At 37.2% G+C, this 10,804-nt stretch overlaps 1 long non-coding RNA gene across 1 annotated transcript; it reads left to right on the forward strand.

Annotated features, from left to right (window-relative positions):
- Nucleotides 1-4,397: 4,397 nt before the first annotated feature.
- LOC116653271 lies at nucleotides 4,398-10,088 on the forward strand. Its single transcript, XR_004306840.1, has 3 exons — nucleotides 4,398-4,728; nucleotides 5,941-6,055; nucleotides 9,926-10,088. It is a non-coding gene; the product is annotated as an uncharacterized LOC116653271 (long non-coding RNA).
- Nucleotides 10,089-10,804: the final 716 nt, after the last annotated feature.

Genomic DNA, 10,804 nt, shown 5'->3' on the forward strand with positions numbered 1-10,804 from the left:
GAAACTGCATCTCTTGTGTCAGAAAGAATAGTTACCTTGGACAAAGCATTTCAGTGATGGTTACTGCTTTTGAAATGTAAAACCTTGATCAGCACTTCAGATTTAAGGGACTATGGCACCACCATTTTCAATACTACTGCCACAGATTGTTTTTATATTAACTTACGTATCTTAGTTTCAGAACAATGTTGCTGGTAGGCACGTCAGAGAAAATTCAGTGGAAACAAATGTGAACTTAGAATTTTTTTCTATGTGAATTTACGTATGAAGTGGCAAGCTCTGAGATAAGTGTTACCTTTTGGGAGCAAGATGTAGAGGTTATGATAGAGGGTTCCAAGTCAATATCTTAGCAGCGCTCTTAATCAAAAGAACAAAGACAATAATTGGAGTTTATAGTAATGTGATTATGACACTGTATATATCTATGGAATGCTTGTATTTTTAATATTGTAATGTATTCTGCTCTTTCTCCAGTGTTCGAGAATATGCTCTTATAGGGGGCAGAAAGAAAGAAAGAAAGAAATATAGAAGACCTATATATTAGTAATGACTAAACAATAAGATTTTAAAATCAGAAGCAGAAACTAAGTACACAAAGAAATATAGGGATCATTTTCCAAACAGAAATAAGACAGTTTTTGTGCAGAGAGTGTCTGAGCTGTAGAGTCAACTTTAGAGGTTATTTTGGTGCTAAGTCTACAAGGATTTATAGGGAGATTGGTCAAGTTCATTGATGAGAAATCCATCAATGACTACTAAAAACATAAATGTCATCTCTGAGCTGGAAAGTGCTTGGGTGGAATAGCACTGTTCAGAAATAGAGGATTGGCTTGCCTTGTTCTGCTGCTGCTCCTCAGGCACCTGCTTTTGGCATCTATTTGAACTTGATTTTGTGTAGTTATGTTATTCACATTAAGTACCAGCTCAGAAAATATCTACTAGTAGAACTCATACCTAAGTGGAAAGTTAATTGCTTGCTCATCCTGAGGAAAATTCATGGAAGCAGCAAGGCTAGTCTGTAGAAATATGCCTTAACTATCTGTCTAATTTAAACATAACAGCTCTGTCAGATTAGTAATAGTGTGACTCATAATATAATTAATGAACTTAACCTGACAACAGTGTTCTGAGGTAAGTAATACTGTGTGATATCAGCAGATCTCTGAGATGCAGCTTTACCCTGCCTTACCTCCGAGTACAATTGTAGGTTGACAAGTGAAAATATAGGTTCACATTCACAGAGGAAAGGGTACAAACCATAATGCTTGTTTTGTGGATCTTGCAGATGAGGTTGGCTTCCCTTGGTTGCATAGACCTGAGACAGGAAAAAATTATCCCAGTTTCAAAGTGATCTGTATAGCACAGCATTCTGCTCCTTTAGACTTAGAAACTTTTTTAACTCATATACTAGAAAGCACAAGAATGTTTCAAGGCAGTGAGTTACAGTAAGATGTATGTATATTAATGTATATATTTTTTACATGGTCCTATTACTGAGTTTCATTCAGTCTTTCTTTGTGGCCCTTAACCATGTGAATCAGATTATAAATCCCCTTGTACAAATCAGAATTAACCGGAGAAGACTGTTGAACCTACATGGTAGATGAGTCAGTCTATAATGGCAGATATCTAAGACATCTAAACATAACACTTCAAGGTAAAAACAGAGGGTTTCAATAGTGCTGGAGTGTTACAGCTTCCTTCATCTCAGAGGAGGAGTGTGGTGGCTGACAAAGTCATGACTCCAGTGCAAGGGAACCGCTGCTCAACCCACCTCCCTCCCCACCCCTTGCAGTCAATAGCCAATGTGTCAGTGGCTCTTGAACCTCTGGGCTCCACTGTCCCATCTCATCCATTCACTGTGTCCTTGCCATGCTGAGGGGATCCCAGCAGCTGCAGCTGCTGCCTTTTATGTTCATCCTTCTCTTTCTGATCACTGTTTCATGCATACTCTTAATTCATTTGGGATTCTTGTGGGAAGGAAGGACAGGGTGAAGGCTATGGAGACTCCACAAAAGAGTTTCCTTGGCATGTAGTAAATATGCAATATGTGGAGAGCTTAATCTTCTTAACCTGTTAAAACACATGGAGGTCAATGCAAGGAGCAGGCTAGATGCAGCTGTGATCTGAATACAGCACTGTGAAGGAGGGATGTTGTGGTCTGACCTCTGCTGATACTGTGTGACATCAAAGTAGGCTGTTTTCTGAAGAGGATGCAGGTGTCTTCCATTTACATTTATTTATTTTTTTTTTTCCCAAAAAATATTTCTTAATAAGTGAAAGTAAAATTAGAGCTCATTATATATAGTTACCATCTCATTTATTGAGGTCTTCATATACAGTGTGCCTCCAGGATATGGAGAGAGTAATAAAAATGGCCAATAACAATGTAATTTTGAGTATTAAAATATTTTGGTCTTACATATCCAGATTGCACACGAACTACAAAAACAAACAACTAAATGAGAATTTAGAAGCAAAATGTTTGCTAAGCTTTGACTTTACTGATCTGAAAATACAGACTTTGACATAAGTGTTATAAGAATTTCTGCTTAGCGAAGTGAGAAAAGAAAATGCGTTTATACTAGGAATAAATTACAGTATGTAGAGTTAAGGTTCACTGATTGTAGAAAAGCAATTACAAAGAAATCATTATTTTTGCGAGTGCAAGCAATGCGTAAATCAGGACTGACCTAAAAACCAGAGAAGCATCCATTGAAGGGCCACTCTCTATTTACTTAAAATATAAAAAAAGAGTGAGAAAGAAAAACGTGTGCAGAGCTGAAGATAGGCACTACAAATTATTGTTGTCCGGTACAATATTTTAAAACAGATTAGTACATTGAACTGGCTAAAGTTTGAAGATGTGACCTTGATTGCCAGTCAAAGGTTACTTTCTAGTGTAAGTGCATGATTGTTATATATACTGATAACTAATTGGTTAAGTTGGACTGTTTTTATGTTAGGGTTCCCCTGTGTATTTTTTCTCCTTGAGAGGCGAAAAAATAACTTATATCAGTGTTTGGTAGAGCTGGCAATTGAATGGGAAGAGGTTTTTATTTACTTGACCCTTTCATCTTACCACAGTCAAAAAGTGAAACACATGAGGGGTGTCATAAAGGACTTTCCCTATTTCATTATCTCCACGTTCTTTTACACTTGTATCCATTTTATTATGCTTTTGCAATTTGAATGAGGCACAGTCCATGGACCTGGGTGATTGGAACATCTGCTATAGAAAGGTATGGCTCTGTTTTTCGTTGCACATTCAGACTTTTTAGTGACAATAAAAATGCATAAAGGAAAAGGGAAGAAATTGAAAGGAGCATTTAATCTGATAAGGCATCTGTAGTTGTGAGACAGTACATATAGCTTTCAGCAGACTTCAGATATGAGGTGCTCTGGTTCTGCACATGGGGCACAATGCCAGATTATTAGATGGATTCTATCAGAGTATCAAATATGGTAGAAGAAGAAGAAGAATGCACACTCCACAAAATGCAAATATATATACCTGTCATGATCCATTATTTTGATGTATAAAGTAATCTCACTGCTTTTATCTGCTTTTCTACTCTTTCTCATTTTTTTCCTTTGCTGCTTCACCTATTTCTGCCTTCTATTTTCTCTTATCATTTTCTCTGGAGGCTTGATGTCTCACATCACCTTGTGCTCAGTATGCAAGGAATAGGAATGACTTCTGTCCAGCATTCACACTTTTCCCTATTTTTAGCTAGATAATCATTGCTATTGCTCATGTTTAATCTAGAGCACCTTAAATTAACATCATACTGGAAGAACTGCTCCCCTGCTAACGTATATACCTATTCACAAGGCAAAAAGACAGCAGATACAGTGACTCAGTCAGAATTTGAGACGTGCTTAAGTCAACTATCATACAGAGAATAAGAGGGAAGTTTTATGCTGCTGAGATGTTGAAAAAAAGCTGCTTTACTCCCTCTCATAGAATCACAGAATCACAAGATTGGAAAGGACCTCTGAGATCATCTAGTCCAGTTGTCCTCCCATTACCATAGCTGCAGCAAACCACTAAACCATATCTCTAAACCATATCTTGTGGATCCAGATGCCTCTTGAACACTGCCTCCACCACCTCCCTGGGCAGCCATTCCAGTGCCTCACCTCCCTCTGAGAGAAAAAGTTCCTTCTTAAGTCTAGTCTAAACCTCTTCTGGTACTCTTCTTCTTCTGGTACACTTCTTTTTTCACTCACAAAGCTGCTTTCTAAACAGTCATGTTACCTTCAATCAATTACCATATTTCCTGTAATTTGTCAGTACTTTTGTTCTGAAAAATTAAACCATCTGGTAAAAATATTGTCATTAGTTCACAGACTTAAGTGTTACATTAGGGTGCAAAAACACGTTCTGAAAATCTCACATCATGAAGGAGTAGACTAAAACCAGGTTCAGATCCCTGTATTGGAAAAGAAAAAGTAGTGTTTTTTGTTTGTTTGTTTGTTTGTTTGTTTGTTTTTACAGATACTGGCATTGATAGATTAATTTGGTGATATAAAAATCACATCTGGCTGAGGCTCGCTGCGCCCCCTGCAGCCGCCCTGTGAACGCTGTCAGAGCCTCGTGTCTGTCCGCTGGTGGAGGTTGTGCTGCGTTTCAATTTGCTGCCGATACTAACGGCTCTGTGATAAATTCTCTGAGTATCTCAGAGAATGCACGGATGGAACGTGCTGAATTAAAGACAGCGTGAGGTATGTCACAACTACCACCAGCCTGAAGGAGAAATAGTGCTTATTTTGTATTTAAAAAACAGCAGAGACGCAGTCTGTCTGGAGCATAAAATACATGGCTAAAAGGGTGGTTCGGCCACAACCTAGGGAGGAAAGAAAAGGCCTTGTGCAGCTGTGGAAGGAGCTTGAGCAGCTTTGGGCAGGACTCGGGAGAGCAAAACAAAAGCCTGTCCTAGCTGGTAAATCCACGTTCAGTCTTTATTCAGTGCAAAATAGCATAGAGATTCCAGGTGGCAAATGATTTAGTGAAAAACTGTGTCTCTAGGTAGGAAGGAGGAGCCTGGTTTGTGCGGTGTGCCAGTGCAGCACTAACATGTTTGGAGAACATTTCTCAGCTTGAGACAGCAGCCAAACAGCTGTGCCAGGGTAGTGCAGCAGTAGGTGGAACTGTTTAAGAGATCAAGTGCAAGTGACTGTGCTGCAGGTTTCTGTGGTAGACATATGGTGCCCAGTGGAAGTATTACTGCCAAACTGGGGTCACTGGACTTTTTTTTTCAAGGTAAAAAGATAGTTCTTAAAGGAGCTGTCTCCTCCTCTGATGACTTCTGAGGGATCAGTATTCTGCTGTTGTCTGCTGCAGCTCCATATGCCTGAGCCAATGCAGACACTAAGCAATACTCAAAAGTCTTCTGTATGCCAGAGATAAATTTCAGATGAAGGGGAATATGTAATTGCATTTAAAACCTGTCCTTCCTTGTAAAACACATAATAATGCTTCTTTAACTATTCAAAGGGGTGTAGATGCCCTTCTCTCTGCCTTCATTTCTTCTGAGTGAAGCAGTAGCATAGATGTGCAAGTTACAATTTGGCCTTTTATGTTTCCCTCCATGGCTGCTTGGACCATGCCTAAACCACACCCAGTGTGTTGAAGTGAGTACTTTGACACTCATACACTGGTCCTTGCTCACCAGTCCTTATACCAATAGGTGGTTTCTGCAGGTTTAGTTCTGTCATCCTCTAAGCAAGAGGCCTGACTGTATTGTTACAGCAACTGTTGCTTGACAAGAAAGTGTCTGAAGGTTTCACAACCTTCTATGAAAGGAGAGAGGAAGTTCCTTCATTTTTTTCCTATTAAACTATGTAATGTAAGGAAGATTGTTTTGGAAAGCATGTTCCTTCCTCAATATTTTGTTCTGTTTCCCCCATTTTTTTTTTTTTTTTCCTTGCTTCAAGCTGTTGTAAGGAAAGAAACTCCTGCTAAGATGGAAGGAGAAACTAAAGTCTCTCTTCTACCCTGCAAGCCCGTGTCTCAGCTGTGGAGAAACTAGTTCAGTGGCTGAAAGAAAGAGTAAGTCTCCTTTTTCACCTGTACAAACCAGTATCTCAGCTATTAGAAGTAAGCATTCTTCTGCTTGAGAGACAGGATGTAGTGAGTATGCACCAAGTGTCATCTTGTGGTTTTACCTGTGACCACAGAGGATGTGAAGAGCTGGGATGGAAAATCCACCTTGACCCTAGAGATATGGGTATGAGAGTTGCAAGGTAGAACAATCACAAGAGAGAGTTCTGTCAGGAAGATGACTGCTCCAGTTTCCATTGGGCAGTTCCTCTGTATTACACTAATGCTTGGTCTATCTGAGTACCTCATTTATTCTGCAACAAAATGAATATCCAGGTTTGCCAGTCACAATCAGAATAACTGCTTAAGGGCCTGTATTTTAAATTGACCTTATTTCCTTCTAATGCATACTTCAATACTTATCTAAATTTGGGTGTGAACTGTTGCAAGGTGAATAATGACTGCCATAGTTACATACCAAGTTAGGTGTTGTAATTTATGTTTTCATTCCTCTGGTACATCTGGAAGTGGAAAGATGTGATATGAAATGTGTTGCCTTCTCTTTGATTCCATTTTATTTTCAAAAGGACTTTAGCAGAAGTAGAACTGACATGATAGCCGGAGTTTCACTGGTTTAAGCAAAATTCTTGAGTACCTCATTTAGAAAGATAGCGTCTGTAAAATCAATTCAGTGAGACTGAGAAAGGCCTTCTGTTTAAAAATCCAAATGACTTTGCAGTCATGGAAGAAAAGTATTTTAAACACTAAAGAAAACTGTATGTTCCAAGTTAGTTTTTTCTCATTTCCTCAGTGCAGATCACCACTCATTTGCTTTTTTTCACTTAGGTTTTGTGAAGCTGCTGAAGTTATAATCTGGAGGTTTTAAAATGGTGTTTAGGAAATGGAAATGACAATACTTTAAAAACAGCGAATAGTAGTCAGTGATGATTCTAGGTGCTATGCAATAGAACAAGCATTTCTGACACTTTCCAAAGCAGTGGATCTGATTTATGTCTTCCTAAAATGGTAACTTGAGCCTGTATCCCCCAAAATCTTCTGGGATGTGTTCTGTTGGATGAGGGCTGAAAGAGCTGAAATCTTTTTTCCCCTCTGTTAGTAGCAGCCTAGAATGGTGCATGTAGGCATGGCAAAGGGGCAGCTACACAACTTCTCTATTGCAGCTAGTTCTGCTGGACCTACCCTCGTGCTATGTGAGTTTGTATAACTGTTTTCAGAATGAATGTTTTCACTAGAAGCTTTCTCCTAGGGAGAATGAGTAGGTATTCTATTTTTTTTGTTTGTTTGTTTGGGGCTTTTTCTTTTTTTATTTTTCCTAAATAAAGAAGATATTTTCCTATGATTTTTAGCGAATAATCATCTTTTTTTAAAGTAAACTAACTGAGAAGTGGGGGAAAAGAATATATCCTTTTTACCTGGCTGCTGCAAGAGTACAGCATCTCTTCTAACCAAGCTGGGATACTTGAAATTTGAGTTTCCAGCTATGTCTTCAAAAGCAAGTACTATTGTGAAGTACTAGATCAGTAGAGGGAAATAGTTGATGCTGAGGTCTTGATATTCACACTGGCTTTCAGGGTTTTGTTTCAGATGAGATTTGCTCTGGTCCTAAGAAACGTGTGTCCAATGGAATATCCTTCGCTTTAGAGTTATATTGAGAAGTCCTAGTCTCAGAAGTAATGTCAGGAAATAGCTGTATTGAACTTGCTAAACTATGCATTCCATGATTTGTATAATAAAATTCAGACATACTAGTATTGTTTTCTAGATTTGTAATCAAGTATTCAAAATAATTTTTTACCATCATATTTAAGTGTTTCCTATAATAAGTAATACTTTTTTATCCTCCAAATTAAAAAGTACAAACATCACAATATGTTAATGAAAGTTATTATGATTGAACTTCAAAATAGATGAATGTTTTCAGGGAAATTAACATAGTAACTATATTAATTTCAGAATAGCCCTGACTTTGTAGTCAGATTGTACAGGTGATGTCAGGCTACAGTAAGAAATGCTTACTGGTGATTTTTGTAACTGTGGTCTCTCACAGTTCCAGTGTTTCACTGACCACTGATGTAGTTTATGACTGTATATAAGGTGAACTATTTCTCTTCAGTGGTGATTAAACACTTCTGAGATATGCTTGCAAGTGGCTGTTATTTTGGACAGATTTGTGACATAAACTCATTATTTTGCATGTGATAGAGTGAGCAAAGAAATAGACAACTTTTAAATATGATTAAATTGGATTTTCTCAGGATGCTTGTCTATATCAGTACCATTGGTGCTCTACGGGCACCACTTAGTATTTTGAAATATGTCTTGCTCCTAAGATAGTCCACACCTCCTCTGGTGCTCCTATCTGTGTGCACTTGCAATTTCTTTGGCACTTAAAATATGTCTTGCCTGACCTTGTGATGACTTGGTTCATGCAGCTAAACCAGTAAATATTCATCCCTGAAAGTGTAATTAGTTTTCTGTTATTTTCATTGAAATAACTTAATGTAGCTGTATTATTAAACTAAACTCTTCAAATTCTCTTCTAGCATACTTGAAGTGCTTCTGTTGTTATTCTTTCTCATTCTTACTTTTATATGACTGGCAGATTTTAAGTATCCTGAAATCCTGTTTGTGCTGAACTGGCTGATGAAGCAATATTATTTACACATTAAGATCTTAATGATCTGATACATTTTTCTTCATCTTTTAATCTTCAATTTCTGTTTAATGCCTTCCTTGTAACATTTCTGGCTTGTTGCAAAAATTACTGCTTTGTTTTCATGTGTCACTTGACCACTGTAATATAAATCTCCTTTAAAATCCTGAAGATATTTAAAGAAAACAAAAACAAAAACAACAAAAAAAAAACCAACAAAAAAACAAAAACAAGACATAAAGCTTTATATTTATTGAAAGAAAGCTGAAGGATAATAATTTCATACCACAATATCAGAAATTTCTAACTCATAGCATTAATTTCTGCATGTGTTTGTAATTGCCTATTAGATTTTTCTTTAAAATATTATATTGTCCTTCTAAAAAATAACTGAAAGCTTTTTCATTCAAGATGAATTGACAGTTGCTTTACATAAAAACTCCCATGCCTTCTGTGCATGTATCTCTTCTGTTTACCTCTGTAGAGAATTTAAAATTATTTTCCATCTTTCCTTCCAAATCTTTTGAAGTGTTTTCTTTCTAACTTAAAACTCGAAACCATTTTTGATGATCTTAAGAGATCCAGTCAGAATATCTCATAAGGTCTCATAATTAACAATGCATTAATAGAGTTGTTGGCTGCTTTAGTCAGGATGGCATCATGAACATACAAACACCTTCCAGGCTATGTCAGCAAGAATTCACCACTTTGGTGTATTGAATTCAGGTTATTTGATTGTATTATAATTAGTTGTTCAAAAGGAAATTTAAGCCCTGAATAAGGTGCATGCTAAATACCCCCAAAGATATTTTTACCTATGGTTGAGTTCTCTTGGATATAACATAGGTATATACTTTAAGATGACAAAAGTAGAAATATTTTTAACTTCTTCCACCTCATTCTTTTGTCCACCTCTGCTGGACTATTCTGTGGCATTTGAAAGTTTTTGGTGCAGTTTACACGTTATGACCTTGATGTCAAAATACATACATTACTGCTTTTCTGGCTATTCCTCTAGAGTGAAGTATTAGAGATTAAATGTTATCTGGACACTGATGATAATTTACTAGTTTGTAGAGTATGAGTAAAATATTAAATGACAGTAAAGTATTTGTTTCCAGTACAACATTAGATGCATTATTTTCCTGGTGAATATTAAAAGTTGCTTAATTTTCTATCACTGTTTCTACACGTCCTTGAAACAGACTACCCTGCAGTGAGTCCAGATGTTTCTACAGTCACTTTCCACCCCCCTCCCACCTAGGCTGGCTTTGAGTCCTCAGCTGCACTTCATTGTTTCCTACAGCATGGAACGATATGCAATGAAAATAAAAAGAGGTGACTCCCAGGATAGGTGAGTTGAGCACAGAAGACCTCAAGAATAATAGGAAGCTGAGCAGTTTAATTATTTTTATGAAATTAAATTTGCATTTCCATCAAAACCTCAGATGGGTCTTTATTAAGCATTTTATTATTATTTCTGAGAATAACTTGAATATGCCTGAGTGCTTAATACCACAAAGCACAATTATCTTTGAGGCAAAGATAATTTCATAGACAAGAAAGCCTTGCTTACGTAGGTCTTTGCTGAATTCAACTCTTGCTCCAGGAACCCAGTTGATTCAGAAAGGAAATTATTTTAACTACACCATGGCAAATATTTGCAAGCAAATATGTTAAGTTATGAAGAAGTGGTATAGTTGTAGTGACAGACAAAGAGAGAGAAGCATGGAAACGTGCTGTGCAATCTTCCTCTGAGCTGCAGAGAACCTGCTTATCAGTCCAAATTTAAATTAGTTGAACACATTCAAGTAGCAATGTATTTTAGCATAAGAAGGACAGTCTTCAACAACTGGAAACATTCAAAGCGGTCTAGGTGGGCCTTTGAGCAACCTGGTCTAGAAGAAGTTGTTCCTATCTATTAGCAGAGGCACTGGAACTTGTTCTTAAGGGTCCTTTTCAATCCAATCCACAATTCTATGATTTTATCTTGCTTTGAATTTTCGGGGAATTATGGCTATTTTCAGCTTCTTCAGATTGATTCTAAAAAATCTATGGAACTATGTTGTTTTCTTGGTCTGTGA

This window comes from Coturnix japonica, chromosome 3, assembly GCF_001577835.2.
Source record: "Coturnix japonica isolate 7356 chromosome 3, Coturnix japonica 2.1, whole genome shotgun sequence".
NCBI lineage: Eukaryota > Metazoa > Chordata > Aves > Galliformes > Phasianidae > Coturnix > Coturnix japonica.